We start from the raw sequence: 9,297 nt of genomic DNA, 5'->3' as shown, positions 1-9,297 counted from the left end.
AAGGTATGGCCGATTTTCACTTTTCTGCGTGAGCATCACCTTTTCCCAGTACTGCTTGTTGGGGACACGATCCTTCTCCCACTGTGTGTTCTCTGCACCATTATCAGAGACCGGCTGGCTACACGCGGGTTTATTTCTGGGCTCTCTGTTCAGTTCCCCCAGGTCTGGATGACGGTACTAATGTACCTTACTGTTAGGGGCACCTGGGTGGCTCAGTCAGTTAAGCGGCCGACTTCGGCTCAGGTCACGATCTCGCGGTCCATGAGTTCGAGCTCCGCGTCAGGCTCTGTGCTGACAGCTCAGAGCCTGGAGCCTGCTTCGGATTCTGTGTCTCCCTCTCGCTGACCCTCCCCTGTTCACGCTCTGTCTCTCTCTGTCTCAAAAATAAATAAAACATTTAAAAAATTTAAAAAAAAATACCTTACTGTTAATTACTGTACTTTTGTAGTATGTTCTGAAATCAAGTGTGATACCTCCAGCTTTGTTCATTTCGTTCAAGACTGTTGGCAATTCTAGATCTTTTGTGGTTCCATATGAACTTGAGGACTATTATTTTTTATTTCTATTTTTAAAAAAAGGCATTGGGATCTTGATGAGGATGGCACTGGATCTGTAGGTTGTGTTCAGTCTTCTAGTCCATGAACACACAATGTTTTTCTTGCATTTATATCTGCTTAATATCTGCCATCGATGTTGTCATTGTACAAGTCTTACCTCTTGGTGAGGCTCATTCCTACTCTATTCTTTCTGATACGGTTATATATGGGGTGTAATTTCCTTTTCAGATGGTTTGTTGTTAGTGTACAGAAATACAACTAATTTTTGTCTGTTGATGTTGTGTAGTGGAACTTAAATGACATCATTTGTCAGTTGTAAGACACATTTGTGAAGTCCTTAGTATTTTCTACATACAGGATTGTGTCATCTGCCACCCGACGATTGTACTACTTCTTTTCAGATTAAATACCTTTTATTTGTTTTCCTTGCCAATTGCCTGTTGTCCTAGGTTGAACAGAAGTGGCGAGAGTGGGCACTCTTCTCTTGTCCCTGACCTTAGAGGAAAAGGGTTTACTTTCTACCACTGAGGATGTTAGTTGCAGGCTTGTCAAACACTATCCTGTTGCTATTGTGAATTAAATTGAGTTTTGAGACGATCTCCATTCCTGGGAAAAACCCAATATGGCCTCAGTGTATTATTCTTTTTATGTGCTGCTACATACAATTTGCTAATATTTGAAAAAGACTTTTTCATGAAAGTTTTTTTTTTGTAGTTTACTTTCTTGTAATGTTTTTGTCTCATTTGGGGATTCTTCCAACTCTGCTCTAGGCTCCTGCAGCACAAATGTTAGATGATAAATTTCACTTTTTAAATGCATCGTGGATGCTTAAATACTGGCTCTCATATCCATGCTGTAGTGCCACTTTGGGGACCAGTATGGCACTGCCATTTTCTCCGTACTCACATGACAAGGGTATTTTCTGCTCAAATAGTATCATCAGGTATTTCTTATAAATTATGTGTTGCCAAGATGTGGCATTCTGTTGCTCATTTTGTTGTCTATAAATCATTTCATAACTTACACATTTCCATCCTGTAATTTACATGTAAAAATATTTTGGAGAGAGAATTTTAGACTTGTTTATTTTTTTCCTTGTGTTTCCATTGTTTTGTTTATGGAAAATTTAAGATGAGATGTGGCTGTTAATTAAATTTAAGTATATTGTTTCATTAATTAACAAAGAATAAGAAAGCCTTTGAGAATAATCGCTTTATGAAATGACTTCAAACTCAACATTGTCATTCTTTTTAAGAACTAATGAAGGGGACCTGGGAGGCTCAGTTGGTTGAGCATCCAACTTCGGCTCAGGTTGTGATCTCATGGTTCATGAGTTCAAGCCCCCATCGGACTTGCTGCCGTCAGTGCAAAGCCTGCTTTTGGATCCTCTGTCCCCCTCTTTCCGCCCCTCCCCACTTGCACTTCCTCTCTCAAAAATAAATAAGGCTTTTAAAAAAATTAATGGGATTTCTCTCCATCTGATGTGGTTAATCACTAGGTTTTCTTATGTGAAAGTTTGGTTTTATTTTTCAACGACTCACTTTTAGGGGAATGTAGACTATCAAGAGATTGTTTTTAAAAAATAGGTCAGGGGTGGCTGGGTGGCTCAGTCAGTTGAGTGTCTGACTCTTGGTTTCGGCTCAGATTTTGATCTCAGAGTTTCATGAGTACAAGCCCCGGATGAGGCTCTGCACTGGCAGAGCGGAGCCTACTTGGGGTTCCCTCTCTTGCTCTCTCTCAATCTCTCTCGCGCTCACCCTCCCTCCCTCCCCCGCTTGTGCTGTCTCTCTCTTTCAAAATACATAGATAAGCTTAAAAAAACAGGTCAACAAATTTATTTTTCGAAGACAAGATCAATAACTTTCTCTAACAAGCATTAGGGGATGAACGTCTCATTCCATTTCTTGCATGGTCTGTGTCGGATACTGTGTTCAGCACTGCAGAGTAAAGTTTGGCTGGGTTCCCAGTAGGGATGTGCTCTATCTGAAAAGAGGCAGAGTCGCCATACGAGACGGACACTGGACCCTCACCTGTTGCGCACCTGTCACCGGGGGAAGAACGTGCCCAGCCTGCTGTTCCCACGTGGGGCTGACACACACGGGAGCCTCAGCTGGGCCGAGCCTAGATGCGCTCCTGCTCCGTCTCTGGTGTCCCCAACAGACCTGCAGCTTTGACCCAGTAAAGAATTCAATTCCAAGCCTGCTTTTTTGATGAATCATGCATTTGATTAGATTCAATTCCATTTGTCCTCATGTTTCTATTTTTCTTGCCTTGCACATTTATTCTTATACTACAGCCTCATGTAAACTATTTCACATTTTGATAATGTTTGATGTTTCTACTATTTCATGAGGTATGAAACATGATTCTTTACAAGGAAAGAAACTTCAGTTTAGAAACTGATCAATTTTCCTCTCAATTCTAACACCTTATTCTCGACTACTAAGGCTTAGTTAAAGGAAAAGAACATACCCAACCCACCAGGTGCCCCTCCATTAATTCTTAAAAAGAATGACAATGTCATTTCATTCAGCAAGTATTTAAAGTCATTTCATAAAATGATGATTCTCAAAGGCTTTCTTATTCTTAAATGAAACAATATACATAAATGTAATTAACAGCCATATCTTATTTTAAAATTTCCATAAGCAAACTTTATCTGGGATTTGATGAGGCATTACAAAAAATAAAATCTTCAAAATCTTCAGTAGTCCATTTTACTGTGCCTCAAGCCAAATAGAAGAGCCTATACGTTTTATGTGTAACTTAAATTCCTCATGTTGTAATAGCTGAAGTAACAGTAACCGGCTGAGTAATCTCTTTAATTTCTTGTATCTCTTTAATTTCTTGTAACAAGGGGCGCCTGGGTTAGGGTTAGCTCGGGTCATGATCTCGTGGTTTGTGAGTTTGAGCCCCACACCGGGCTCTGTGCTGTCAGCGTGCAGCCTGCTTGGGATTCTGCCTCCCTCTCTGTCTGCCCTGCCGAGCTCTCTCTCTCTCCCGCTAGCTCTCAAAAAAAACAAATTTCCCATAACAAGACTGTGCGGGAGGTACTACTATGATCTTCAGAGATACAGGGTGATATTCGGAATTCATGAAGTTGACAGGGGACAGAATGAGCCCTTAAGCCGAAGCAATACACGCTCACGAGAGCTTGTGTTCTGAACAACATGCCTACGGGAATTTTTACGATCACGTGGAAAAAATACAACTGTATGCCACAAAGTGAGGTCATTAAGTTAACCTCATTCCTTAAACATCTAAGCATTACAAAAGTATTTAAAGTAAAAATGGAAATGTCTTTCTTCCCAGGCTAGTCACGATCTACATCAAGATGTAACTATTTGGAATCATGCAAAACTCGGAGTGAAAAGGCCTGTGGCGGCCAGGGTTTCAGGGTGGGAGAAGGAGCAAGTGGTGGGGCACAGGTATTTTGTAGGTGTGGAACCTATTTTGTGTGGCACGGAAATAGGGCAAATACAGCATTATGAATCTGTCAAAACCCACAGAACTGCACAACACAAACAATGCACTTTACCGATGCAACATGTTAGTAGCAGGGACACTGTGTGGGAGGACTCTGTGCTTCCTCTCAAATTTTCTGTAGAACTGAAAAATAGCCTTTTAACTTACAAAAGGCAAAGACTTTGATTCTCTGGCCTCTTTCCACACAGGTCTGGCTAAACAACAGCCGGTGACATGCAGGGGTCAGCGTGGCCTCAGGTGGAGTTCTGTGAAATGGACGCAAGGTGGGGAGTGACGCAGGCAGCGGATGGTCAATGACATTGAGAAGGAAACTGGAAAAAAGCTAGGTTCCTGGAGAATCGGCAGTAAGGCCTATTTTCAGACATTTTCCTTATGTGAAGGAAATGTAAGCCACTTGTTGAAGTCTTTAGGGTAAGGAGCTCGATGCATTTCTCAAATGTGGAAAAGGCAAGTGTATTTCAAGACTGACAGATACTGCTAAACTACCTTCGGGGGGAAAAAAAAAAAACTGTATCAATACAGAGCTCAACACGAGTAACAAATATTTGTTTCTTCACAGATTCCAATATCAAGTATTACGATTTTTTTGTTTCTATAATGAGAAGAAAAGTGTCTTATTTCTCTTTTACAATGTTATTTTAAATTACATATTTCTGATAATTATTCAGAAAGAAAATATTCTTAAGGTTATATTGGCCATTTATATTCTCCTTTTATGAATTTTCTGCTTGGATAACTTTTTCTATTACATTTTTTATCTTCTCCCTACTAATTTAAAAAATACACATATTTATCTGGATACTGAAGTCAATTCTATTCTTTTTTTTTTTCATGGCACACTAAAATCATTAGCCCAAATGAGGCATTGTCTCCTTTCATGCTGTTTAATTTGTTTTTACCTGTTTACTTACATCCTCTACCCCTTCACAGTCTCTCACCCTAAAACATTTACTGCAGGCTTAGATGTGCGTATGTAAAAATACCATGGAAAAATGTATAGCAGCTGATTATGTCGTTCTAACTTAAAAATATTATTATGCAATCAACCTCCTTGTTTCTTACTCATTCTATTTTACACTAACTTAGTAAGATCTGATGACGATGCCAAAGGACAATGTCTATACCTGGAATTCTTACTGAATGCCTCTATTAATTCAATCAATCAAACTAGCTAGCTAGCTACCTATTTATTTCAATAAAAATTATTTGCCGACAATTAAATGCTAGGTAGGTCTTACGAGCATAACTTGACAGTGCGATACTGTGATAAACACACGTGCACTACACCCAGAATAGAAACAGAAAAACACGGGCCATCACATCACAAAATCTCTCCTGGCCGCTTTCCAGTTAATCCTTTTCACACAGTGGCATCATCCACTGGATGTTCAACCATCACATTGGTTTTGCAGAATCTTGGATTTCGTGTAAATGTGATCACTGAGAGTGTAACATATGGGTGGCTTTATCTCTACATAACGTTTTTCAGATTCATCTCTGCTGTTTTGTGTATCATGGCTTCATGCACTTCTGCTGGCTGGTATTTCCTGCTGATGGATATTTGGGATGGTCACCGTTTATGAGGATTATAAGACTACCATAAAAATTTTTAACAACATTTTTTATGGGTAGATTTCCTCTTCCTCCTGAGTAAATAACTAGGGGAGATGTACGTGCAACCTTATTTACCACTCTTATTCAACATAGTACTAGAAATTCTAGCTGGCACAATCAGCCAATATTAAAAAAAAAAGGCACCAAATTGAAAAGAAAGGAGGAAAACTATCATTATTTGATCATGAGATGACCTTATATATAGATAACTCTAAAGAGTTAACCAAAACAGTCTTGGAACCAATCAATAAATTCAGTAAAGTTGCAGATTGTAAAATTAACATACAGAAATCAGGTGTGTTCCTATACACTATCAATGATATGCCTGAAAGTAAAAAAAATAATAAAAAAAATTAAAAAAACTATCCCATTCACAACTGCATCAAAACCAATAAAATAGTTAGAAATAAATTTTACCAAGGAAGAGAAAGATCTGTACAATGAAAACTACAGAACTGTGATAAAAGAAATTGAAAAAGGTACAAACAAATGGAAAAAATATCCCATGTTCATGGATTGGAATAATTAATATTGGTAAAATGTCTTTACTACCCAAAGCCATCTATAGAAATCAATCCCTACCAAAATACCAGTGACATTTTCCACAGAAATAGAAAAAAAAAAAAAAACCCTCAAGTTTGTATGGAACCACAAAAGACCCTGAATAGCCAAAGCAAACCTGAGAAAGAACAAAGGTGGAGGCATCACACTTCTTGACTTCAAAGGGCACTACAAAGCAACAGTAAAATAAATAAAAATAAACAGACCAATAGAACAGAATAGGAGCCCGGAAATAAACCCAACATATACGGTCAACTAATATTTAACAAAGGAGGCAAGAATACTCAATGGAAAAATGATAGTCTCTTCAATATGGTGTTGGGAAAACTGAATAACCACATGCAGAAAAATGAAATTACCTCAAAATGGATCAAAGACTTAAGACATGCAGTACAGTTTGAGAAAGAAAACAAGCAATGTTCACCTCTACACTGAACTTCGAGTATACCACCAAAGAACAGAGCAGATACCACAGTGAGCCTAACTATTCCAAACTAAGTTGTTTATTCTAATCTATGAAGAAACCTTCTGTCAAGAACTCCCTTGGAATGATAAAGATAAGCATAAGTTTCTCGCGCATGTTAACACTGGTTAAATCAATACACATTGATGAAATCTTATAAAATTTTTCAATTACTTCTTGCCACATCTCTCTTGAATGTAATTATTGTAAGTATGGCAAAGATACATCACATGAATTAAGAAAAATTCTATCTAAAGTTTTGTCTCAGTCAGTATATTTTATTTAGAAATACTGTATGACACAACAGAACCTTATCATGAATATTCTATAAAGTCAATAAATAAATATTACATTTTAAATGGATTCAGCCTATTAATCTAAAACAGACTAAAAGAGGGGCACCTGGGTGGCTCAGTCGGTTAAGCGTCTGACTTCGGCTCAGGTCATGATCTCACGGTCCGTGAGTTTGAGCCCCACATTGGGCTCTCTGCTGACAGCTCAGAGCCTGGAGCCTGTTTCAGATTCTGTGTCTCCCTCCCTCTCTGACCCTCCCCCGTTCATGCTCTGTCTCCCTCTGTCTCAAAAATAAAACAAACAAACAAACAAAAAACAAATAAAACAGACTAAAGGAATCCTATGTCAAAACTACAGGAAAAAAATTCTTAAAATTAAACAAAGTTCCAAAACATTTTGGACAACACTACCTAAGTGAATCTGAGCATCATCAAACACCTTTGTTAGATGCAAAATCATAAACAGAAGTTAAAATATGCTTCTTCCCATTTAGCAATTCTGACACTGACTATGTTATACTTTAACTCCCTTAGATAAATAACGTCCCCAAGTAGGCAGTGTGCACCATTTGAAACAAGCTAGATTACACAGATCTCCATGCACCTGGAGGGCTCAGTCGGTTGAGTGTCACACTCTTGATTTTGGCTCATGTCATTCCAGGGTCTGAGTTCAAGCCCTCCATCGGGCTCTGTGCTGAATTTGGAGTCTGCTTGGGATTCTCTCTCTCCCTCTCTCTCTTCCCCTCCCTTGCTTGTACACTCTCTCTCCATTAAAAAAAATAGACGTGACAGTTTCTTTCTTTAATGAACCTGAAGTCTGTTAGGATGCATGTATTTAACAGACTACACTACACATATTCAAAAGTACTGTAGGAAAAATAAAAAAATAAATTTCTGTAGGAAATTAGATAAAGAATCTCCCTTAACTGTGAGCAAGATAGGTTACAGAGAAAATCAGGAATAAGAGTAGTAGTATTTGGGGAATCATTAGCAGACATATGATGTTGAAATGTATGAAAATGAAGGCGTTAACAAGCTTGATTGAGAGGACAGAGTCAGAAAAGAATATGAGCTACAGGACGAAGATATGTATCTACATGTGTACCTATATACCCTAGATATATATGGTCTCTATATACATATTTGTTACACTTATAACATTTATTATATTTTAGTACATATAATGATATGTAATAATATGTATTTATGTGTTTATTACATATTTATACATTATACATTTACATATAGATAAACTTATCTAGGCTACATATATATACATATATATGCACACACACATACACACATATACATATACCTATAGATATACAGATATATAATATGATGCTTTAGGTAATACACTACATATAGATACTCATAATCAAATATTTAATAATACTGTAATTGATGATTTGTAGGCCACATTGCTGTGCTTTTACTTCAAAATGTGCAGTAATATCTTCTTCTATCTATACAGTCTTTCCCAGGATTCCCTTAGGATTTATAGAGTTTAGGCTGTTATGTGAAAGGAGATGGTTGGCAGATCAGCTAATACTCATGAATTATGGTCTAAAACTTTATGACTTGTCTCTAAATCACTCCACTGATTTGTTACATCAGACTTCTGATTTTCATTTTATTAACAGAAGCCCTAAATGTATGTTAAATGAGATTTTGACCTGTGTATAAAATAACTCATCTCATGGTGCACCGAAAGGGAATAAAAACAATAAGGGAGATGTGCCAAAGGCAATCGGGGAAGACGGCTGTTCCGTCTCCTTCCCAGAGATGCACCTTGGGAAGGCGAGAGCTCTGTGGAAGCAGGTGGTACCTTCCCTGGAGGGAATGTACTAGACCAGTTCTGAGTGCTGCAAGGAGGCAGGGTTCTGCTCCCTGATTCTCAAAGAGCCCAGGGAGTCGTCCCTTCCTCTGTCTGTTGTGTTCTCCCTACCCTTCTCCAGAATCAATCGTCGTGCCAATCACTGTAAGGTCTTCCTTCCCTACGTATCCCCATCAAGGGCCTCAGGAATCTACTAAAATCTCCTTAATAGTATCAGGGATTTGACAGCAACAAGTCAAGGAGTAGCAGTTTTGTCCTCTTAACTGGTTTTCCTTATAACATCACATCCTTAATTCAGACGGCATAAAAGGAACACTGGACTCTGAAAATTTCTTGAGGGGAATTAAAGGATAATGGAAGAAAAAACGTCTTAAAACTTTTTCATTATAATAATTTGTAAGAATTTATCATTCTATTATAACATTTTTTAATATGCACTAATTCTGATTTCCTAAGTGCAAGTTATTGCATTACTACAGTCTACTG

Source organism: Felis catus, chromosome D2 (assembly GCF_018350175.1).
Source record: "Felis catus isolate Fca126 chromosome D2, F.catus_Fca126_mat1.0, whole genome shotgun sequence".
Classification (NCBI taxonomy): domain Eukaryota; kingdom Metazoa; phylum Chordata; class Mammalia; order Carnivora; family Felidae; genus Felis; species Felis catus.
This window is presented reverse-complemented; position numbering follows the sequence as displayed.